The sequence below is a fragment of the Adelges cooleyi genome, unplaced genomic scaffold (assembly GCF_023614345.1).
Source record: "Adelges cooleyi isolate 19-005CV unplaced genomic scaffold, UGA_ACOO_1.1 ACOO_flye_CR_arks_rails_tigmint_CR_PRNA_1, whole genome shotgun sequence".
Lineage (NCBI taxonomy): Eukaryota > Metazoa > Arthropoda > Insecta > Hemiptera > Adelgidae > Adelges > Adelges cooleyi.
In genome coordinates this window covers 5,023,830-5,050,675 of record NW_026095751.1, presented here as the reverse complement: position 1 = coordinate 5,050,675, position 26,846 = coordinate 5,023,830, and the positions used below count along the sequence as shown (strand labels likewise).

The 26,846-nt window shown below is 32.5% G+C and overlaps 1 protein-coding gene across 4 annotated transcripts in view; it reads left to right on the top strand.

Annotated features, from left to right (window-relative positions):
• Positions 1-9,016: 9,016 nt before the first annotated feature.
• LOC126836337 (lysine-specific demethylase 9) overlaps positions 9,017-26,846 on the top strand; it is a 77,207-nt gene continuing 59,377 nt past the window's right edge. Inside the window, exons 1-2 of one of the 4 annotated variants that reach the window (XM_050569577.1) lie at positions 9,017-9,476; positions 23,923-23,991. The gene's annotated coding sequence lies outside the window, so the exon portion shown is untranslated. Of the gene's footprint in view, positions 9,477-17,890; positions 18,175-23,922; positions 23,992-26,846 lie in introns of those variants that run through there. The other 3 variants (XM_050569587.1, XM_050569597.1, XM_050569605.1) reach the window with 3 other exon arrangements.

Here is a 26,846-nt window from a genome sequence, read left to right as displayed (position 1 = left end):
TTTGTTTCTATGAATTTTATTATTATTATATTTATTTTTTATTTAGACAAATAAATTAATTTTATTATGATATAATATAATATAATATTATTATAAATAATATTATAAAATATAATAATTTATGAATAATATAATAAACAAAGTACTAAATTTTTAACAAAATAAATATTTTATACTTCTTTAGTTAAAAGAGAATGCCATACATACCATTCTTTTGTGTAAAAACAAGGGTTAGCATCCTTTAAATATCTTTAAATATCTCTTGTTACACTATGCATTATATGTTAATAGTTTATTCATACATATTTACAATCTTGTGTTGTAAATTAAGTTTTTTTTACTAGTTAATAGTAAATATTTACATAATTAATTTTTTACTTATATTAATTTTTTAAACACATCACCATTTATCATTATCATTAACGTTAATCGCTATAGAACTCCAATATCATGTTTTGTAAATTATTTAAAAAAATTATTTTCTATAACCAAATATAATTAATATATAGTGTGCAAACAGTTCCCTCTCAGGTTAGCGATTATTTGGAGGTGAAAAAAATAGTTAAATGGTAACGATTATTAACTGATACATATTACAAATATTACAAAAAATAAATAATACAAAAATATTTACTGATAAATAATACAAATGTTTCTAAATTATAAATACATATTTGGTTTTAGTTTATAACCGTAAAGCATGTTCTAGAAAAGTTGGAATGGTGCATTTTAGAAATGGTTTTTGATCGTGTATACAGAGTGATCAATTAATTTTTTAAGTGTTTTTTATGATAATTACATAATTATGTAACTTATAACAGTGCAATTTTAAAATCACAAATAACATTATACGAATAAAAATATAATCGAATTTACTAACAACAAATTATTTGAATACATTTGAGCTTGAATAATATTATTAGTGGCTTATTCAAATAAATTGTTACAAAATAATTGTTATTTAAATAAAAAATTATTCGAATAATATCCAATTCTAGTTCGACTATACTTGATAGTGAAGTGGACCGTTAGTGTTGATAACGTCCATTCGTTTTGGAGTATCATTACGAAATGTTAACGTAACAGTCTCGAAAATATAATGACTTAAAGTTTGGACGTGTGAAGTGGATTGATAGATATTGCGTGTGGATGTAAGACAATTTCTAAACTTTGAAAAGTGAACAGGTGTGAGACCAGCCTCCTGCAACTTAAGTATACGGCTATCGGATATCCTATTTTATGTACTTAGATGGTTGCTGGCTGAAATGTGTGTTACTATGCTGAAACGACTGCGATAACAACCGTCTCAGACTTCAGTTGTTTTTCAGCTTTTCACGAGCAAACGACATTTTTGTTGGAAATACAGTTTTTGCGTTTCAAGTATTATATCTAGTATTCTGAAATATGTGCTCTATGGAGAAGATTTTGTGGGCCGGCGGCGCCGTTCTAACGGTGACTGGCGGCGGTTACCTGCTCTATAAGGTACGCGTATGAACATACATATTGTTTGATGACATGTTCAACGACACACCTTCGACCAGGGCTCGCTGTTTTGTCAGTGTCAGCACAATAGTTATTAGTTTAAATAAAAATTGTTCTCGTGTTCAAGGCCAAAAAGAAATGGTGGGACGCGGCACCGGTAGAACCCGCACCGGTAGAACTTGCACCGGCTGAATCCGCACCGGTAGAACCCGCATCGGTAGAACTTGCACCGGTAGAACTTACACCGGTAGAACTTGTACCGGTTGAACTTGCACCGGCTGAACTTACACCGGTAGAACTTGCACCGGTTGAACTTCCACCGGCTGAACCCACACCGGTAGAACTTCCACCGGCTGAACCCGCACCGGTAGAACTTGCACCGGCTGAACTGCACCGGTGAACTTCACCGGTAGAACTTGCACCGGTAGAACTTCCATCGGTAGAACTTGTACGGGCTGAATCCGCACCGGTAGAACTTGCAACGGCTGAACCCGCATCGGTAGAACTTGAACCTGTAGAACCCGCACCGGTAGAACTTGCATCGGCCGAACCCGCACCGGTACAACTGGCACCTGTAGAACCTGCACCGGTAGAACTTGCACCGGTAGAACTCCGCACCTGTAGAACCCGCATCGGTAGAACTTGCACCGGTAGTACCTGCGTGTTACTACCACGACAGATACGGGTCGGCGGCGCACAGATGTCGTCCTCCGTGCGGCTACAGGCCAACTGAGGCAGGACAGCCGGAGCCACCGTGTGTGTACCACAGGCGACACGGCGCGGATGCAGTAAACTGCATACTGCCATGTGGATTTGCAGGAGTGCAGGAGTACGGCATAGGGGAGCCCGTACCATACTGCATATACCATCGACGGTTCGGTCCGGAGGCGGTAAACTGCCGAGCCCCGTGTGGCTTTAGGGCCATACACTGAGGTAACACATTCATTAGTTTCCATAAAAAGCAACATACATGCAACGCGTTGATAATATTTCTTTGTCAGTCTCCTTTTTTTTTCTCTCTGTTAATATTGAACCCAGGTATATTTAACTTGTTTGACTCTACTGAACTCATATCTACAGACTTTCAGGTGTGGAAAAACGGCCGTACTATCTTGTTGGAGACCACTACAATTATTAGTTGTCTACGGCCGCCGTGCTTGAACCCATCACGTGGTTTTTTCTCTCTATCTATTCAAGCTGTCATCCCTGTAGTCGCATTCATTTTGTTGGCCGCCGTCTCAGCCATCCTCGCCGTGGCCGTATTCATGTGGTTGGCCGTCGACTAAGTTTTGTAAATTATTAGTTATTCCCTTTCTCGTGAAAACCTTAGTGATACTAATACACTTAATTAATGATCACCTAATTAATATATACTGTGTTAATACGGATGTTGTTGTTTAATATGTTAGGGAACTCGGGGCAATTTCCCTGGTGTCGAAACACTTAAGCTAAAATATTATGTACTTACTCGAAATAAGTTTATCGACACAAGGGCTTTAAAAACCAAGTCGCTATTTTACTACTTTATCTATTTTACTAGAGCTTTGCTCTAGCTGGGGGCTCCGCCCCCAGGCCCCCGGGTCGGGCGGGTAGGTCACAGATTCCTGGTACTGTACCCGGCTACGCCGGGCACGCTCACGTCCCCTCGCTGCAAAGTATTTTCGGGGAGGTCACAGATTCCGAGGGGGGTGCCCGGCTGCGCCGTCCACGGTGTCGAGCCATCGCAATACGTCTTAAAGGAAGGTGTATTTTTTAGGCATCCTGTTACAATAAGACATCATTTAGAGCAGTATCTATTTTTTTTTACATGAGTTGATCTTCCCCATACTTCACATGCGTATTCCCCGACTGAAAAACAGAGGGACATTGCAGATACCCGTAGGGTGTGGGGTTGTGCTCCCCATTTTTGATCCTATTAATTTTCGGAGTAAACCGTTGGGTGTGTTCATCTTTTCGCAGTGATATTTATACGTTAAAGTTCTGTCAAGAGTAACTCCTAAATATACAGGTGTGTCGCAGTGTAGTAGTGCCTCACCTTCCCATGTGAATTCTAATTTACGATTGGCTTCCCTGTTTCTCAAATGAAATGCGCATAGAAGTGTCTTATTCGGGTTTGGTTTGAGGTAGTTACTTGTATAATATTTGCTCGTGTTTTCCAAAGCGTTGGTGATCTTTTCTTCAATTGTCTCGAAATTGCTGTCCTGCACAGCTATTGCTGCGTCGTCTGCATAAATAAAATGTTTAATTTTATCGTCATTGTGATTTGTGCCTTACCAATAAGAAATTGTTATTTCAAATGTATTGTTCTATCCTGAAGTGCACTATCTAGATTTCAGATATTTACAGACTTTATATGCGAAATGTGCTTTTATTATAATAATAATAATATAACTAAAGTGTCTATTTTAAAAATCAGCTATAAACAGTTTTTGAACATTTTCACAAAAAAACATATAAGTAAAATGTTTTTAAAAAAAAAGACCTCAATTATAATATATATTAATATAGTATATAGGTATAGAGTATTTGTTTATACATTTTTAAACATGGAATAGCCAATAAGCCTAATTACAGTAAGGTAATTTTGTAATAAATAAGTACAGCGTATGACGTGAATGATTTTAAACAATAAATATTATTTTTAGATTTAAAAAAAAGATACATTTTGCCATTTGTTATTGGTAGGCATATTTCTTAATTTAGAACTGTATAAGTTACCTATAAACATTTCTTAAAGTTATTTTAGGTCAGCTTGTAAGCCGTATAATAAAAATTCGTGAAACGAAGTGCGTTTTCCGAGACCAGTTAAAAAGTTTTAGAAAGACTGAATTATGTATGTATAATGAACATAGCTGGAATTCAAAAGTCGCACAAAAGTATAAGATATGTACATATCTTATAGAGTTTTCAATCTAAATAAACCCTGTATATTTTCCTAGAACTCTACCTATATAGTTACTCAGTTTTATATAAATGTCTAGTTTTACTGGGAAAACAATGATTAACTAATGCATTTACAATATTCTAACTGAAGCACGTGTCAATGGATAGTGCCTAAAGCTATTTTTAGTTTAAATTGAGCAACATTTTTTCGAAATCAATTCGAAGAAAAATTTCCTGATTAGAAAATACCAAACTGGATTCCAAATAAGTCAACCAAAGTAAAGTATACTAAATACTAACGTAATATACTTTAAAGTATTGAACTATTAAGTAGGTAAATTTATATAAAATTAAAAATCTTTAAAAGAAGCCTAAATTTCCGTAAAAAAATTGTATAACTTATAACCATTAAAAAATGATAAAATGCAATGACAAATGTGAAATGTCTTTAAACATAAGTATCTAACGTAATTTACCTGATAACCCTCCGTATCGAAATATAGATAAAATCTTTAATTTTCTATAGGCATACAAATGATGAAAAACTTTTTTAAATAACCCATACAAAAAAGTTTCATTAATTTATAGTATGAACAACCTAAAGGTGTTCAAAATTAGCACATGTCCTAGGGAGACCTCAGAGTTGGGCAACATTCGAATGAAATTGTATTAAAAAAAAGTTAAATAATTTGTTGAATTTATTGTTCTTTCGTTATAAATTCAGAAAATTCAGTTATCGTGAATATACCTTTTTGCCAATTAAATTTTGTAATTTGTGATCGGTAAAGCAAGAGTATTTAATTAATTATTTTCATTACTCCTATTTTTTTTATTGTTATTTGTGAATAATTGAATTAATAAATAATGTTATTTAAATAACATAGCTACTTAAACAATTATGGATTTATGATACAATTATTAATAAAATATGTTCTTCAAGCCAAGAACTAAATTGATTACTTAAATAAATTCGAATAACATTTTTTCGTTACGTTATTATTTTATTAGTATTATGAAAACATATTTGTAATTTTATTAAAAAAGGTTTAATTTTGCATTTATTTATTTAATTTTAGTACGGACAAGCTAAGCCAATTAAAATTCTTAACCGATAACTAAGATGAAATAAAACAATGTTTAGGCACCCGTATAGGTTTCAGCAGTCGCCCCAAAAGAGCAGCCAATACTGTTCCGAATGTATCCTACTTTAACGAATGAAAATTTATTTTTTATTTATTTGTTATAACAAAAAATAAAAGAACATATTTTTATCGTCCATTAAAAATGTAATTATTTTGTATTTTATTCGTTATATCTTATTCCAATAAAATCTGCCTAACACATACTTAAAAACTTTAAAATCTGCAAGTTGTAGGTATAAGACTGAATAGTATAAGACTATATGGTTTATTTTGGACTGATTTATGATGTCCGAAAGATATGTGACTCTATTTTTGTTTACACACTTTCCAATCACACTGTGTAATACATTGCATTGCATACATACATTACATTGTAATGTATGTCTAATACCTCAACGGCAAACTGACTTGCATCTTGCACTATAGTTTAATATCAGTTTTGCGATTTTCATATCATATAGAATAAATACATAATTACATTTTGTCGAATTTATGATAATATACCTTAAATATTACAAATTATTATAGATTGATCCAAAAGATTGCACTAAAATGTATAAATGATTTATAAAACCTTTTACTTGATATAGCTCACCAGCTGTGTAGTAAATGATAAATAAATAACAACGTAAACATTACCGCTTGTCATATTATTATGCTTTTATGATCCGGAGCTCTTTGTTTGCAAGTAGTTTTGTTAACAAATCCCAAATGTTAAAACAATGACCATAAATCAACATATATTTGCAGGTCAATAATCGCATCGTATTACTATTTTTTTTTCTATTTGTTTCAGTTTAAAAAGTTGAAAATTCCAGTTATTTATATCGAAATAATTAACGAACTAAAAATAGTTTTTAAAATTGTGCCACAGTCGATTGTGCCTTAAACATGTTATGAAGAATTTAAATGTTTTTTCAAAACATAAATCTAAGTATTCTTAGGAACAGCACGTTTGAATTAGAAACATAAGATTTTGTACAAAAATAGATCCTATATGCGTTAAAAAGAAGAAGAAAAAATTAATTATCCAAATAGATATTTTTTTCTTATGGTAAAATGTATGTTTAAAAAATTGTAGCTTAATATTAAGATTTAGCGAAAAATTGCCTATACAATGCGCCTTAATAAACGCTAGAGTAGAGGCCCCGTATTGGAAAGCGATTGCTTTGTATATTAATCCATAGTTATTATTTTAAGCATTACTCAAATTGTTTTATCCGGCATACCGGATATAAGTGCATTTTTACCATTTTAATTTGAACGATATTTTTAATGCTAAAAAAAATATTTTGAATAGTCATATTATGATTCTCTAATTTCTCTTTCTTAATTTAGGTAACTTTTAAATTACAATTTTTTTTTTCAATATGTAGGTATATTGGTTAAACAAAAAACAAATTTGTTTTTTTTTAAAACCTAACGGTTAACGAATTTTATAACTATTTACGAACAAAGTATGTGTCATCTTTAGTAAAACCATCGTGGATCAATGATCATCAGTTTAATGTGAATTTTGTATTTGTTTTAGATTACTGATTATATTTGATTAAATTACCCATTATATTTTATATGTGTAATACCTGTTAAATTTTGATAGAAAACAATTTTTGCTGTCAAGTTTTTCAGAATAAATATAAAATATATACTGTAAGTTATCATTGTAAATAAAAATTAAATTAGCACAATGTACAAAAATAAAAAAATTGTGCTAATATATTTAATTGTTTAGAATAAATATTCGAAATTTCGAAAAAAAGTTCAAAGTATGGGTAAAATTTGTTTTGTTGATTTTATACGACAAAATCCAGGTTTAACGGCATCAGACAATTAGGATATAAAATAAATATTTTATTTTCAAGTTTTTTATTACTTGCTCATTTGAATACTTTGTAGTTTTCTGTTTGTATTCAAACACTGATTTTAAGTATGTGTTTTCATCCCATTTGCAAGATATTTTTTATTCATATAATCATTCTTTTCAGATTCACATCACTGATTAATTGTACAAACTTGTAATATGTAATAAATAAATTATACGAGGGATATTCTCTCCCCATCTTACCTATTTAACGCCCTTGGAAACTTAGATTAGTTTACTTCGAGTTCGAGTCATCAATTATAAAATATTATTAAATAAATGACATTCCACACAGTGTCATCTTTACCCTAAAGGCACGTGGGGCACGAGCCCAGGGCACCAGGTCTGATGGAGGCCCGAATAATTTAATTTACATAATCTTAGACGGCCCTGTTTCCAAAATACTTAAAAATCATAATTATGGTCATTCAGTTTCCGAAAATTCAATTATGCTATGCAGAGTATTTTTTTTTTATTTCAACCTGTTTAAGATAACTTAGAATTTGTAATCTGGAAAAGGTATTATTTAAACATTGTTACGCGAATGGTTATCAAAAATATAGATTCAGTTGTCAAAGTTTCAAAAAATTCAACTTATTATAAGAGTTTACAGTTACAAAATAGATTTTGGATATTAATTAAGAACTTTAGAGTAACTTCATTTGTTTTTATAACCCGTTAAATTAATAAGTACTATACTTTTTAAAAGCATTCCGGTAGATATAAGTAATTTTTTCAAAAACTGAATTTAGAAAAAATGATTTTGTTAATTTATTTGAAAAGTATTAAGTATTAACTATTTAGGATATTTAATTTGTGGACGGTGATTCATTTTTTTATCAGACTATTGTAGTCGATAGCGTTCATTAATAACGATTGTTTAAAAAACATTCTCTCGCTTCACGGTACAACTTGTTAAACATTTAAGAATTAAGTAGATAAGTAGAAAATATTTTTTTAGCTTTTTGTAAAGACCAGAACTTGGACTTTGTCCTCTTCAAGTCATTATTTAAGTTTTAAAATATTATACATTTTTGTAACTTAACAGTTACTGTATACAAAAAAAAAATATTCGAGAATAAAACAATACAATCATTTCACAACATCTTGTTTATAATTATATGATAAAAGTGTTTAAAGATGTTCACAGAATGCTAAACCTTATTTTTTATGCACGAAAAAACAATCATCTTTAGTTGACCTCCAAACAGTCTCAAGCTGATTATACCGTCAATGTAATGTGTGTCTTTAAAAAGTACCAAATGTCGCGGTGTACGCGAGCGCTAGGAGGTTAAGAGTAACTTTTAATTAAATTTTTTATCTCGAGAATGCCCAGCTTTGCAATTAATAATAATAATAATAATAGTTATAATAACAGCGATAATAATAAAAACTAATGTGAGAGCTAAAAAAAGTAATAAATAAATAATTGACACGGCCAACGGACTATCGGAGACGGCTTCCGCAATCGTTTTGCTGTTGATCGCTTTCTTTTCGTATTGCTCACTGCCGCCGCCGACACGGACCGGCCACGGCCGCTGAGTGCCTGATCAGCCGCGTCACCCGCTTCGCACGCACCGCCACTCTAACCACGTCGTCGCGACGGCCCGTCTTTGGTTTTATTTGGCCGTCAGTCGAGTGGAGTCGATCGTACCGTGCGGTCCGCTGCTAAGTCGTTTTCTGCGTTCGCGTCTCACGCACGCCACACCCGCCGCACTTGTCCGTTCGCCCTCCCCCCGCGCTAGCTCGAAAACGTAGTGTTCTCAGTTCTTCTCTGCTCTCGCATATTTATTCCGTGTCATACACGTCGTCCCCGTTATCTCCGTCGCGCGCCATCCGCTCTTCCGAGTGCCGTCCGGGTCGCGTTCGCAGCACTGTTCCGAGTTTTATTTATTTTATTTTAATATTACAAGCGTATGTAAATAGTGTGTTAAGTCCGAGTAATAAAAAAAAGTCGATTCGCGAGTTTCGTGTGTAAGTTTCCCGGGCGACGTCCAACACGATCATCACTGTACGGACCGCGACAACAAGAGGAAACTCGCGCGGAAAGTGGAATACGCGTCGCGTAGAACACCGTTAACGGACATCGCTTACCGGCCGTCTGACCTGTGAGTTATCGTTAATTCTTTTGTAGCTATTTATTACAAAAACTTACGTCAAATAACTCATTCTTCCCAGTCGTTTCGCGCAAAGTTTTATTTCCATACACTCGCTCTTGGCATAGTTTTTGTTTCTCTTTGGCAGTCTTTTTAAACATTTTCTTTCGAGACTTAAGACGTCGATTAAAATATTAAAATACGTATATTTAAATACTTTTGGAAAAGTGTGTTTTACAAGATTTCCTTTTGGTAGTATAAGCGTTTTCGGATGAGTCTATTGAGCTTTTTTTATAGCTTTGCCCAACGACATTCGAATGTTGTTAAGTCTCTTTATATCAATTAGAAAACAATGATCTCCCGATAATCATATCTAAATTACTCGATGTCGATGGTGATTTTGTTTTTTTGTTTGCAAATCAAACTTGTTACTTGCTCACACCGAAGAATAATTAGGCTAATCATATGGTAACGTTGGCTGTGCTTAAACCCTCAAACTAATCACACTGATTCTATATTAAAATTTTGTATACATGTTTTCTTTTGATGAAAATTTATTTGAATTGCAGTCTGTAATAAGTGTTAATTAATTTGAAAACGTTTAACCCTTTCTATAGATTTTTCTCTAAAAAAAAATCCGCTTTACACCTGTTTGCATTGCCGCATCGTAAAAATCACAATTGTTAAAGAAATGATTATACATAACTCATAAAAAATAATTTTCAGGTTAAATTTTTTTAACAGACTTTAGTTGACTTGTGAAAATGTCGTTTTAATCTCTCTTACTATATAATCGCTTTACATTATTAACTAAAATCTTGTATTATTATTTTAAATTATTAAACATTTGGTTTCTTTACCGGATTAAATATTAATTAGAAAAAAAAACATAAAAAATATATAATAGGTATTTATGTAAATATTTAATATAAATGTTTGTGTTTCCAGTTTTACTGGCATTACAATTCGATTGGTTAAATATGCTTATTACAGGGTGATCAAATTTAACGTAAGACATTAAAATTTTCTCGGAAAATGAAATTTTGTAGTTCTTCTATTTAGAAACATTTTTATTTATATTTATATTATTAAAATATTTATAAAATTATTAAATGTTTACCCCTTTTGGTATTTTCCGGAGCTCTATTAACTTTTGAAACTTAAATGGAAACGTATATCATACATTTTAATTGACCTTTTTGTAATAAGAAACATTTGCTGACAATTTTGACTGGTCGATAACCGGGTACTTGAATGTTCCTTTATTAACGGTAATTATCTAAAACTGGTTATCGAACAGTCAACATTATTAGCAAATTATTCTTAATCCAACAAATTTATTAAATTTATACGTTACCATTGTATTACGTTTTGAAAGTCAATTGGAGTTCTGGAAAAAATAAAAAAGTATATACAAATTGGACTATTGTAAAATAACAACTACTAAAGTGTTTCAAAACTGCAATTATTTTAATTAAACATTTGAGTGACTCACGTTAAATTGATCACCCTGTATAATGCTGACGAATTTGTTTTCGTTCGACGTGACGTGAACGATTGTTTAATGGAGTTTTATTTTTTCGATATTATCTACAATGGTAATAATAATAATAATAATAATAATAAATATAATTTTTCGTCCATTGTAAACACAAACGTTATCTTTCTCAAGTTGATCTCGGCCGGACATTTCGATGAACCGGTCCGTTAATCGGTTTTCCGATTAAAAAAATCACATTACACAGACGTCTGGTTAATCGGTCGAGTGTAATATTTCGCCGGGTTTAATAATAATTGAAAACTTATCAACACACAATGCAGTAATGCTATTTTATACCCTCGTGGTATTTTGATAGCATTTTAATGTTTCAAGTCTAGTGCACAAAAATAAATGGTGTGTTCCAGAAATACATTTGGACGAATCGTCCGGAATATTTATGTTTTGTTTAATTCAATTTTCTACTTGCTGCGAAATTGTCGTCAAACAATTAGACTACAACTACAAACAAAACAAAACCACTCTTGAAAAAATACATTTTATAGAATAACCAAACCCATGCATTATATATTATAATATATAATATATAATAAGACAACTAATTATAAAAATAATAAATAAATATTTCAACAAAAACTCAAAGAAATGATACTATTTCATTATTATTTGAAAAAATATCCAAATCAAAATTTAATTAAATACATTTTTGATTTAATCTCTAAATCATTTTTCTGCGCAATTAAAGAATAATCATAGTTAAATAAAAACAAACGATTTGTACAATTTTATTATTATTTGAACAAATTTAAATAACAAATAAAATATAATTTAAATTAATTTTTAATTTTTAACTAAGGTAATTTTGTATTTTAATAAAAATGAAAATAATAGTTGACATTATCAAATTGTTCAAATAATTTTTTTAAAAAATGTACTAGAGTAACTTGTCGTTTTTAAATGAATATATTTTGTTATTTTTATAAAAAAAAAAATGCTCAGGTTCGGGTTGAACCATTGAACTATTTTAGTATCAAATAAAAGTGTATCTAAATAAAATATAATTCGAAGTTCTAAATAATTGATTTCAAATAATTTGTTATTTCAAACGGTACACGTATGTTCTAGTTTTCCAACTAACACGTATTTCGAATAGCTCGTTATTTGGAAATTATTATTTGTTATTTAAATAAAAATTGCTCAGCTTCGACAAGAACTATTATTATTATTACATTATTATTACTATTATTATTATTATTACAGCCAATGACACAAGGGAACGTATTGAATAGGCGACACACCTGTTGCCGGCCGAGCTTTTATATTTCTCACTTCCGGTCCGCTGCTCCTTCGCAAAGATTTCATAAGTAATTTAAAATGATATAACCTAACCGCCGCGCCGACCCGTTAATTTTAATACATGCTTTGCACGCCAACAGTCTTCTTGCCATCGCCGGCATAATACAATAAAACAATATCATTACATTATAGGTCAAGTTCTCGGATCGATGGGTTCAATGAAAATATAATACCGCAACGCTGTTTGCAATATTGAATTAAAAAAAAAAAAAAAACTCTTAAAAGATACACAATATACCATTGCGATTTGAACTAAACAACTCCGCCGTAAGAGATACTTTACTCGTTCATTATTTTTTAATTGCTTTCTCAATAAAACCGAGCGGTCGATTGGTTTTTTATTTAAAATTTTAACAAGCGTGTACATATTTTATCGAGTGTCTTTATATAAGTACATAACAGTTTTGATACAATTAAATTTATCAAACGAGAATATCGATTGCGACTTAAACTCAAAAGCTTTTCGGCGTGTATCTAAAACGGTCTAGACACAACACTTTCTTAAGAACCTTCTTCCTTTTAAGGTTTCCCGTCCAAGTACACATCAACATAATATTATGTTCTGACGACCGCCGGAATGGACGAACGGTTTATAATATGATAATGTTCGAATCAATAAAATACGACAGAACGTTCAATATTGTTGTGTTAATAGTGTAAACATATATATTTGTAGACCATTTTATTGTCTAAAAGATGCACTCTATGTCAATCCGTATCGATAACCTATTGCTAAAAGTATAAAAGGTCATTTAATACCCATCCATAGCCAATGATCTAACATTTATCTCATATTATTATCAATGGCTGGACGATTTATAGTAGGTCTTGCCAAATAGTTAAATTGCCGTTTATATAATAATTTAATTATGTACATTTGGTGTTGTACCAGTCTGATTACTCCGCCGAAAGAACCGTGTAAAAACTAGATAAAAAATGAAAATAAAAATAAAACTATGGTAAAAAAATTCGAAAAAACTTTTTCCCTATGCATGCACATACGGAATACAGGTCAACGGCCGCCACCCTCTTTATGTGGGTACATATGCTGTATACACTGTTTTTCCACATCTCCGACGCATACGTTTGTTGTGAACGCTAAACGCACTAAAAAATATATTATATAGAACGTGCACCGTTTGCACTTGGTTGGCTAGCAGACCATATTTTTCACAGGAGCAAGTCACTCGAGATCAATGTAAAAGTGTTGGTCGCGCAAGATTCATAACGACTTAATCTTAGATTCGTTGATTTAGTAAGAACTTTAGGTTTACACATTTATAGCGTACGTTCGCGTTTAGACGTATACAAGCTATTATGTAACAGAAAAATATCAACATTTTCCGCAGTTTTGTATACAAAAATAAAACAAAGAAAATAAATGTATTTAATAACACAATAAATCCGTAACCGGCAGCTGTGTTTACATTAAAAGATGCCGGTTTACATTTGAAGTCTTTTCTTGTTTTTCGAAGCGTATATGTTTTTTTAGGAAAACAGAAAAATATAGACATTAAATGTGTTTTCTCGTCGTTTCCATAACTGCTCGGAAAAATCTACAGCTCAAAAACCTCGTTGATTTTTTTTACTTATTAGTATTTGCATAACGAGCGTTTGAAGCGATAAACAAATCCGATAAATTGTGCAACGACTAATAATTATTATTGATACGATAACGCCGTCGGTTCGCGCGTTCGATGGCGCCCGTTTTAAGTTTGTCGATAATGAAAATTACAACAAAAAAAAAAAACCACTAGCGATGTGCCAATCCGTCTGTTTTCCATACCAACGAAGGGAAGGATATGAATTAAAAAATCCTCATCTCGTTTGCTCTTATCTCTCGCCTGTAACACCGCAGACTAATTTTCTTGTGGCGTGATCTTTGTTTCCGCGGCGTCATGGGAAGTTTTCAGGGAAAAAGGTATGACGATAAGGCGGGTTAAATGGAACTCCTCTCTCCTCGACCAGAGCGCGACGAATAGCGGAGATAGAAGCGCATTCGATCGCCGTACGGCCGCTTGTTGTTCTTCCCCCACGGCCAAACGGTATCCTCTGCCGAGATGAGGTTCTTCCTATCCCGTTACTCGCCCGCCCGCCGCACGCATGACGCCCTCGCCCTGTGAAATGGGGGCAACTTTTAAAAAACTCAATTAAATTGTCTTAATTTTTTTAAATAGTATAATTAATATTCAAAGCACATATTTTTTAACGAAAAAAACTAAAACTCTAGAGCCTTTATATAAGTAATGAAAAAAAAAAAATCGTTTATTTCCATGTAAAATTGTTTAGTCGCACGGTATTTTGATATAATAATAAAAAGGACGGGCGATGATGTGGAGGGAACACTCTAGAACCGTCTCGTCGACGATTCCGCATAATTAACAAATTCGTATTACAAGTATAGATGTGCATTTTAATAGTAGTATACTGTGTGAAACTCGGGCGCGAGCGCGCACGTAGACGGACTGTGATCATCACATCTCACACGACCGATGTTCAAGGACGCGCGTGCAGTGCACTCCTCGCGGTCTCCTGGTGTACAAAAAAAAAAAAAACAAATTCTGTGTCTGTGCATTGTGTGTTGCGTGTGCATGGTGCGCCGGCACCACTGGCCTATATGACGGGATTGCCATCTCCGCCGCCGGCACTGCGTTATTATTATTGCTACAAATAATTATTAATTGTGGCGCGATAAAAATAAAACATTCGGTTTTCGATGATGCGTTTGGATCCGCAGCGATTAATAAATGTATTGTTTATACATTTTAAATATGGCCGAGTGGTCCTGCAAAATCAGGTGACACAATATCGGTTCTATTGAGATACTACTGAGGGTAGTCCACGATGTTTGGACATTTGAAATAGACGGTCTTCAAAATTTAACCCCCATTATTGCCCCCCGAAACTTGAACAATTTTGTATTTAACGCTTTAGCTGCCATTATATGCGTACGAGGGCATTTAATCGTATTGATTAAATTGTAGTCGTTTATTATTGTTATTTTGGTTCCTAGTGAATGGACTTTGTTTTTATTTCTGTTTTTTTTTTCATGTTTACATAATAGTACAACAATGTTTAAATTGTACACACGAAAAACTGTATTTTACAGCTAAATTAAATAGGCTTAAGCAAATGTTAACTTGATCGAAATCTATTTAATTCGATTTCAATTTAAGCAGTTAATATTTTTCATGTAATTCTTCAAAAACCGACATTGTTATCGCGAATTGTTTTCCATTTTTTAGTTACATACACTTAAACGAGGAACGTAAGAACGCATAACAAACCTAAATCCTAATGATTAAAAAAAAACAACTATAAAATGTTACAGTCCATTATTGTTATACGTTTTAAGTGACAAATTATTGTAATTATCGTTTGGTAGGAGTTGGTTGCTATATTGCGTGCCATTCGAGTAACGCGTTTTGGTTTCTGCGCAGGTGCGTTTTATATCGTAGCACGAAGTGAAGCTTTTAAGCTATTTTTTCTTAGTAGTAAATTTAACATTTTTTGCACAATATATTTTTACCGAGTTTTCATGTAGTTGAAATAAAAACGTGTACCTCTATATTTTGCGTATACTTTGTAAAGCATACTTAATTTGCGATTTTTAATTTATTTGCTAAAATAGAACATTAATCCGTTGTGCCGTTGATGTTAGTCGGTTATCCGTAAATAACCCTTAGGGTAACCTCCGTAGTTTACCCTTGCAAGATGTAACAAAAAGCCCACGGCAGATTAATCGTCGAGTGCAAATCGTGTAGCCGTATTTAAAATATATTTAAACCAGCTTTCGTTGTGGCAAACATAAATTACACGCTAGATAAATAAAACATATTTTGGTGGGCTAACAAGAAATTTGTATTCTTTAAAATGTTATTGACACCGATTTCGTTTCGGAGCGACCTTGGCTCTTTTGTTGTGCGAGGAAAAACACCAAAGTGCATTATTATCGCGTGTTGTCCGTTGTGCACATAATACACAATACATGCCGTGTTTTCTAAACGGGCTGAATATAATAATAATATATTCGAATGTGTCCAAATTATAAGAGCAATTTTCAATATTGATTTCAGCAAAATAATAACAGGTATACGGATTTAATTAGCACATGACAATCAGAAAACAATCGGTAAATCCTGTTTGTTACCTTCCCCCCATCCGCTCTCGACGTTGTTATTAAGTTTATGCGTTTTTTTCTTAAAAAAAAAAGACGAGTTGCGTCCAATTGCGGATTGCTGATAAGATGTTCTTCAATGATAATGTTCTTATGCAAATCGACAATCGTGTACTGCAACTGACGATGCCGGATCACGTTATATATATATATATATATATATGCCAAATCTGTTTCTTATAATATTGTGATGTATTATATTATAGTCCGTTTCGAAAATATTTTCTCGGCCGTTGAAAACATCATTTAAACGGTGACATAAACGGTTTTTTCTGCTGGTCTTAATTGAAAATATTACCCACCTTTGTTGACGATTAATGAAAACGTTTTTACTATTTGAAGGTGACTGGTGAGTTATAATTAGCAGTGCAATTATATATTTTTCACTTTTAAATGTCTCACAGGCATGTCTTTCGGTTTTTTTTACCCTGGGTTGGAAATTGTATAAAATATATGCGATTCTTTTTAAAAAAGTTTGTGTAATAGTTAAAGCTCTCGATCAGTTCATCAGTTAAATTCGTAGTTTCGTGTATTCGTTGCACGAATATTTGTCATTTTTATAATTTATATTATATTTTGATACCTAGAATATTATAATAATTAATAATTTTAAAAAAATATTGTTTTACAATATTTTTGTAAGAGGTATAGAAGAAAACAAAAAAAAAACATTAGAATACCTTGAATATATATGTATTCTTATACATTCTTTTTATATTTTCTGTTTGCTCTCTTGTGAAATTTGTATAAAAGTCACTTATACCCTTTTGTAGTTTTTGCCCCTTCAACTTATGACTTTTAATTAAACAGCACTATTCGCATTAAATCCACTCGCTTTCAATTTAGCTCCCCATTCATATACGCCACTGTTACTGAATAATATTGTATTTTATAAATAAATATTTTTGTTAAATTTAAGAAACTCGAATAATGAAATACGTTAAGGTTAACATATGTCTCTAATAATAATTGTTTAATTTTTTTGAGTACATTTTAATTTTGACTGTCAAAAAAAGTTATTATTCAACATTTTTTTATAGGAAAAAATGTTTTAAACCAAGTGAATCCTCAATTATTATTGGCCGCGGTGCCATTCTTCGTAGTCTGGTAACATTTGACATTTTCTATTTACAAATATACATATTATGTTTATCCAAGTAACGTCATAATATCGTGGTCTCGCGCCACACCGGACTAATTCGACGGACTTAATCGGCGTTTGAAACGAAGTCGCCGCCGCCGCCGCCGCCCTTCCATCATATTACACTGTTCGTAAGCTATATATATATATATATAAATTACACCGAGCGCGGAGTAGGTAGGTACCGTTTATCGCCGCCACGTACCGACGGGAGCGTCGGCGGCACGATAAAACTCAGTTGACGCTCCGCCGCAGCCGACGCCGTCCGAGTGTTGTTGTTCGTTTGTCTGTGTGCCGCCGCCGCCGCCTGAAAGTTGTATGTTTTTGTTTTGAATTGTTCGTCTGTGTGTTTTCAATACGTTTTTATACGTCGGCCGCGTAATATTTGGTGAACGATAATAATTAAAAACCCGTTTGATTTTGTGTTGTTTATTATTATTTTTGTTTTGTGTGTGTATGTGTAGAAAAAAGAAAGCTCGCCAGTGCGCGCCGCGACACGCATCATTGGGTCTTCTGCCATAACCGGCTGTTTAAAAAGGTACGACGTTGTTGGTGGCGAATAATTATTTTGCGAAACTCGAAAAACATTCAGTGTTGTTGTCTGGTCGGCGGCCGACGGGAAACTGGAAGATGATTGGTTTCGTTCTCAAAAAATAAATAAATAACCAAAAAGCGGTTTTCGTGTTTGTATTTGCAAAAACCGCGTACAATCGATTATCATCATTATTTCGGTATTGGATTTAATAATAATAATATTGTGTTATTGCCGAGACGACGTTCACGACGGTGGGTACGCCCTGCGAATTTATTCCTAGAACAGTAGTCGCATTGAACAAGTCTGAGCTAAAAATAAACGTGCGGGACGTGTATTTCAACTTACTCCGCATAATAATAATAATAATAATAGTGATGTAGATTACGATTGTTGTTAACAAGAAATGTATCATCTCACAATACCGTACATGAACGATGATAGCGTGGGTTATCAGTTTTAACGCTACTTGGTTTTTTTTTTTATTTGTCTACCGATTTTAATTACTTACACGGAATTCGGTCCGGTATTGTCGTTTTGCGGTGTAGGTCTACATTGTCGTGTACTACATACCAGTTGTGGGTCACACTCGCTTACACTTATTTGTCGCCTAAGCATCTCGCAAAGGAAATCCGTTTAATACGAAATCGTCTACTTAACTGTCGTGTGTGTGTACATTTAGCTTAAAAATATGGTAATTAAAGATAAAAAAAAAAAAACACTCGAGGAGATATAGACAACGAGAGAACAAAGGGACGACGTTTAGTAGTTGGCGAAAAAATAGGCCTTTGTGCAAATGTCATCGACCGGGCGCATTAAAATAGTATAGTTTGTATACTTTGGCGAAAATATGGTCACAATATTTGTTATCGTGTGGTATACAATAGTCGCATTTGCCGTGTAAAACAAAGAACAAGTTTCATGGTTATGTTATGCAAAATATTATAAATGCGTGTGTATAAAATATAAAAGAGCGTTAGTTACGTAGTCGAGATTTAACAACATAAACAAATAAACTTTTATTCACCTTTTTTTTTTGTTTGTCTGCTTACAAAAGTGCTATTAATCGCGTACCCAGTTGAACAGCGTAGTGTAAGCGTTTTTCTGTTGACCAATTGAGAAATGTGTGATCTGGTTGTTTTTAAATTAATTTCGTTTTGGTAATTCACTCAAGTAAAAAATCTTTATAATTTAATAGTCGCATGTTAGTTAAAATATTAATCATTTCAATATCGAGTAATGTATGCGAAAACGAGTAATTAAACTTAATCAAGTTTTTTTTAACTAACAAACAAGTAAAAAAAAAAATTTACTTCCCAGTGTTGGTTTTTCGTTGTGTGTCGCTGCCATAATATTATTACCGTGTATAGCGCGAGAGTTGAGCTGATTTTTATCTAGATCTTTATTATTTTAATACCTTTGTGTATCGAATGAGTTTAAAAACAAGTTATCCGAATGCCTAAACACTCGTCGGGGTTATGGGAGTTGGTGTGTCACGACGGACTTCTTTTTTTATTCATGAATAAAAATAGAATGGGATGAAATTGGAATGTGATTTTTTTAGGTAAAACGATAATCGATAACGTATAATTATAAATGAACGTTTTTTTCCGTTGTAGGATGTTTGGATTTTTGGTTAGATTTGTTTATATTGTTATAATAAGTCTGTCTAAAATTTGGAATTTTCAGTATTCAAAAATTAAAATTTAAACGGAAAAAAGAAATGATAATATATATATATTTTTTTTTTTATTTGAAACATGGATTAATCTTTTCCCTAAACTTTGAAAAACAACAAATTGTTATACCATAGAAAAGTAATTATTAGTTACCACAACAAATTAATTTATTTAATTATGTCCTATTTTTGATAAACCTAATTTTTTTTTTACATGTGGTATTGGAATCGTAGGACTCTGATCGTTTTACCCATAACACATTTTTACAATCTAGTTTCTACAACATAATTTTTCTTAATCTAGGTATGGCCTAAACTCATTTTCGCAAATTTTACACTTGACCAGTTTTCCCCTAGCACCATTTAATTATTTTTTATCACCATATAATAAAATCACGATGAAAAATTGTGAAATGGTGGTTATCGCTAGTGTTCTGAGATGGACGTGATCCGTTTGAATGTTGACATTTTTTATTATTATTCCTCTGCCTGTGCATACACACACCTCCGGCGACGTGGCCGTCGTCATCGCCTACGGGATAAGTAAGTAAATTCCGGTTTTAATTAAAACGGCGGTGGTGGAAAAAAAAATAGCGACAAGGACGACGGAAACGCCAAGGATGCCGTTAATTGAAATTGTCGCCGTATGCTCTCTTCTTTTTTTTATTCGGGCAATTTGCCGGCAAAACCCTAGAAAACAAAAAGGAACGCGTCTTAAGTCATTGACATTTATTTCAAACGATAGGTTCGGCTAGTTTACGAGTTCGTGTGCCGCCAAAAGCATCTATAACTACGATGGTGTATAATAATAATTGACTTATGACACAAACCAGAGACCAATATAATCGTTGTAACGCTTTTCATACTTGTAACCTTCAAATGTATTGGTGGTTAACCAATACATTTGAAAACAATGTATGATAATATCATTACAGAATACGGCTTGTTAAATAAATAGAACATATTTTATTATTTTAATAATATTATCCCATTGTTGAAATTTGATGAATGCATTTTATTGATTTTTACAAATTATATTTGGTTCAGTGTACTCTCATGGTAAATGTAATCAAAAAAAACATGTGGTGCATTATAATTCATTTATGTATTAAGATTATGTCAACAACGGTCGACGAAAAAAACACTATACTGCACTTATTATTGTACAATTATATTTCGGTACAAATATCAATAAAATCCATTCACCAAATTTTAACGAGAGGATATTAATTGTTAAATTAATAACATTTCTTGCATAAAATAACAAACGGACATTGTACATTTAAAAAATAATATTACTATTACACATTAACAAATAATAATAATAATTAATAATAATAAATCACATAATTCTCAAATCAATAAAAATTGTATTATCGTCATAATAAATATTATTACATAACTAGTGTTATTTAATATATCATTATATAATAAATGTTAATTGGAATGAATCCTCAATCAGTCAGTCTATAACATCATAGTTAACCTACGGCAATAGATATTGCTAAATTATAGATTAAATATCAATAATAATTCATTGGTTAAACTAACCATAAATGAATTTTAAACGAATGTATATTTTATTGATCTTATATTGATAAAGATTTTTGTTGGATTTACTGGGGGGTTGCTTACGGTGTAGTTAATTATGAGCATGACAAACATTATTATAAGGCATACCTCTGCAATTTTTTGCAAAAACTTAATTGAAAACTAAAATTATCTTGTTTGTTAATTTATAATTTGGAGCATTCAATAATTTGGATAATAGATGCGTTGATAGTTCTTTTTGTCTATAACTGGTTAATACTAATAGTCGCCTTTTCGTAGTTTGCAATTATTAATAACCTACAAAAGTACCGTTATTTTTGTTTACCTATTCGGAAAACGCTTTAAAATTCCAGAAAAAAGTACAATTATACGGCCAATGGGCATGAAGTATAAAACTGTATGCTCGCAGAGGTATAATAATATTATTATATATATTTATAATAGTAATAATAATAATAATAATAGTAATAGTAATAGTGTAATCGCTATACAGCGCGCGCACACAAACACACTCGCACGCACGTCAGCCATTAATAACGCGGTCGGTCCCGGGTCCGCGTCCCGTCGCGACTACTCCACGCCGTCGCGCGCCCCTCGCCTCGCCCGTTCGCCACTGCCTCGCTACCCGACCATTCTTTGTTCCACTTCCTACACGTCATCGTCGTCCCGCGCCGCGCCCTCGCGTTTGTGTCCGTGTATACACATTTGTGCTTACGACAGTGGCGGCCAGCGACGACGAAAATATTTCACAGCAAAAACCCGTCGTCGTCAGCCCTCCTAATGTTTTGATCTTCCAACGACGGCGAACCCGTAAGAAAAAAAACCATCAATGGATTTCGATTTGTATTGTGGATTTCGCTTGCAGTTTTTGTTTAGATGTGATTTTATTAAAAGCTTTTTTTTTCTTCAAAATAAATAATTGTAATGAACGTTTTGTTTGATTTTGGGTCTTTCTCGATAAAACCCAATATATTGAATAAAGTAAACATTTACCTTTTTACAAAAAAAATTTTGAGCTCCGCGATAACGGAAACGCAACGCAGACAATAATCTAGGTTTTTGCCCGTAAAATAACCCGTACAAATTGTTTTGTAATACGACTAATGCAGTTTTTGTATTATTTGTTCGCTCGTTACATAATTGTTCATTAATATTTATAATAATTAAAAAATTCCCAATTTCCGTTTGAGCTTTCTACTTTTATTCGCTCGAATCGTCCGTCGTCTTATATTATTCTATGCCTGCTATGTTCGAAATTTTTCGAATGAAAAAGTTAGAAGTACCTAATGAAATTTCAACTTGAATCAAGACATTTTTAAACGCGTTTAGACATTTTTTATTTTGTCATAAGATATTACAAGGACGACGCTACACGTGTCTTTTCTTCTTGCAAAAAGAAGGGTTTGCATTCTGTATATAATCATCTCTGAACTATTTATCATAATATAATTACGATGTTGATAAAAATCGAGGCTTTTTGGGAAAATATGTACTGAGAAAGCAAAGGGCCGTTCTTTTAAAAAATCGTTATTAATGAACGCTGGCAGTACGATGAAATTAACCACCAATAAATTGTATCATCAGTACTACCCTAATAAAAATTAAAAATACAATTTTACCTCTTAATCGAGTGCTTGGTAAAATTTACCGAATATCTTAAACTGTAGTATGTGTGACGTCCTCTTAATGATATAAAAATAATATTATAATATCAATTTGTCAGCTATTTATAAAAAAAAAAAAATTTTCAATTCAAATGTTTTTATTTATTTGTTGAACTTTGAAAATTTGATAAGGACTGTACATTAGCATTATCGATATAGGATAATAATGTGTATCGGCCATAGCAGTATAAGATTTTTTTCAAAAATGATATTTTCTAAATTATAAAAATTCCGTGTCGGATTTACGGTCTTTTTATTGACTTTTTTTAAACGTCGGTTCATTGATTTTCAATTTTGAATTGAAGTCTCGTTAAATATCGGAAGAAAATATAGGACATATAGGAAACATTTGATTACTGTTTACCCAAGTCGTTGACAGATTAATGTGTAAACTGTAACTTATTAATGCCCCTAGAGATACAGGCATTTTTCTTTTATCACTTTTACTATTATAAAACATAATAGCAATAAACGTAATAATATCACTGCGATTCTATTTTTTTTTTCACCTTCTTCCGAGTTCAGGACGCGCGATGAGCTCAATACATTTTTCAACGTTCTTTGAACGCCTTAGCGGTGAAACCTGCTTACTGTTTTCGACCTAGTTACTACTATAATACAACAGACAGCAATTCGGCGAATAAATCGCGGGCCGTCTATTCAAGCCGGTATAATGTGCATTATGTCTTGTTGTTTGTAAAACAACAGTTAAAAGTACAAAAACATTGTTAAAGAGCCTAAAAAACTTTACTTATTTACATAACATAAAATACTATACTTACCCGACGCTACGGTTTGTTACCAATACTCTTCTAATCATTGTTATCCGTTTCTAATTTACATATTTTTTTTTTTTTTTAGTGTTGACCTAGGACCTTACTTTGTTTTGTACGGATTTTGACCGACCGCCATCGATTAAAACGGAGAGAGGTATGTTGTTGAATTTACAAATAATAATTATTATTCAATTTTCCATTTGTCGTTTAGTACGCTTTGCGTACACTAATCAGTGAAACATTGCTTAATTAAAAAAATCGTATAACCCTTTAAATGATAAAATATTAGTCGATAAACTGTAGATCTCACTAAGGGGCTGTAAAAAATAAGTAGAATCAAGATTACAAGTTGGCCAGTACCCTAGTTACTTTTCAATAAAACCCGACCCAGTTGGCCTCGATTGTGTTTTTTGTTGCCAAAACTGTTAAAAAAAAATTCACACAATCACAATAAATTTGGATTTAATGATTATTATTGTGTTACAAATCTCCGAGTAATAATTACACTAATATAGTGTTCTATTTATAGTGTTGTTTTTCATAATTTTAGTTAGGAACACAGTACAATTATTTATTGCTATACAGTTACAAGATAAGAGTTGTTTTTAATTTTGTAACGTCTTATTCCTAAATATTCGATATAAATTATTTTAAAATTTTACTTTAACGTTTCACGGTTGGACGGAAACGACAAAAGTTGAATGTTCTATGCCTCGCTTGTGTGTGTGTGTTTTTTGTTTTATACACATAATATTATAACACAGAAGATGCGACGGCCTTGTGTTAGAGGTCAACTCTTGTCGGCGTGTGTTTGCTTTAAACGATTATACACACACACACACATAATATTATGCACACACCGCAAATCGAGGCCATCGAGCACTAACATTTATCGCGTACAACAGTAATTGATTTTATTTATTGGTACAAATTATATGGATTAGGATTAGGATATACACTCTGGTGTTGTGTAACGGGTAAAAAACTTTCCCAAACGTTTGCGTTTAGAATGTTTTTGTTTGTTTGTTGTACGTTATCCGTTGTTCATTTGAATAACAACGTACGAATAAATCTTCGGCTCTGTGTAGGATAAGTAATAACATTTTACACGCGCCTAACCCGGTGCACACACAGCACTTAGACCGCCGTTGTAGAGGGAAACTAATAAAGAGACGCACATACGCATACACCTCGTTTAATATATTATGTTGTTTATTGTTTGTTCAACAGGATGCCCTCTAATGCTGTTGTACGCACTGACTTCTGACTTGACAAATTATTGCCAGCCCTTTCAGATTTTATGGGGTATTTTATTTTGTTCAACACACGGGCAATTTACTTGATCTTTACAAAACTTTTCTAGACATACTTTATAGTAAACATTATTTTCATATTTATTTCTCTCGACTTTAGCACGACCGTTTGACGACGATGCACACACTTCTAATGGTTTTCGTTCAATGTGTACGTAGAGTGCTGGAGTAAAGAACAAAAACGACCACAATGCAATATGCATGAACGTTGGTGTAATAGTTTGCAAACCGCACGCGAGCTTACGGTTTTGGTTTCTCGTGGGTTATCAAGGACGTGGTAGTTATATAGTTTTACCTATTAAACTAGTTGCCTTAATATTTTTACTTACAATCGTTGCGAGTCATTGCACGTGGTATAGCTATAATACACGTGAGACGGTTTGAGAACTTTTCTATTTTTTTCTGATTTATTTGTCCCCGAAAACAGTCAAGGTTAGCATTAACATTAGTATTAACAGGCGGCTTTTCAAACGGCTAATTTACTATTTTGTTCGCGATTTTAGTTAATAATTTTGGTATATAATATATTATATTTACCAAAAGAGGACGTTTGTCAGAATTACTATAATTTTTAATAAATATTTAAAAAACAGGTTTTACTACAAAGCCTATCTCAATTGAACATTCAATTTTTATAAAAGTCATTTTTATATTCAAATTGAGTATGGCGTTTTTCACAAGTCCTAAGTTTTACACGTTTAGCGTATACCTGCTTCAAATTTTAAGTATTTTTGTTTTATTTCAAATATTTAATATCGACTTTTACTAATCAGTTTTTGTACTCAGATTTATTCTCCGGCAACTGAATTAATTGATACAATTATTTCGATTTTTTAAATTAAACCACTAATACAATGAATGAAATCGATTCACCTTACCTTATAATATAACGCTATGGATGAAATTGACTTATAGTAAAAGCTAAAAAAAAAAAAAAATGTTCTTCTTGTTTTTTTACAAAGAAACCATTGCGCTGTCTCGGTATTAAATCGCTTTATTGTGGAAATCGACAACACTGTGTACAGTATTCCGTTTGACGTTGCAACATCATGAATTTCATTGTTGTAGAGAGTATAGTATAAATATTAGTATAACGAATATAATAGTATTCATTTAGACAAAACCGGAGGTATTGATTTGTTTTTAACGCGCCATACAATTAATGCAAAAGTTTATTGTATTGTATGCTTACGAACATAATAATATTATTATTATGAATTACCAGACGAAACGTGGTGTTAGCGGTTCGCGTGTAAATCCCGTTTGAAGATGCCGTTTTGCTTCTGTGTAAATAACACCACACAGTGTGCACAGTATAACAGGATGCCAAAGTGGCGTGGCCGTTATTTGTCTGCGGACTCCTCGTAAAGTTGAAAAAAACCACAAGATTTCCGCACAACGCTAAAATAAAAAACTTATCTGTATACATATTCCTCTTGTACGTGGCGTGTGCCATCATTACCAATGCCGCGAAGTGGTGTATAAATATTATTATAATGTTGCAAGTTCTTTGCGTGCAATTCGCTCGAAACGTTTTACAATAGTTATTTTTGTAAATTGATTGTATGCTCACACAAACGCACATTTCCAACAGTTGGTAGTTTACGGTCGTACACAACGCGCTCATTAAAATTTGCTTATTTCTCCGGACAAGACTTACATACTACTATGTACTAATTAGCAATTGTAATTAATT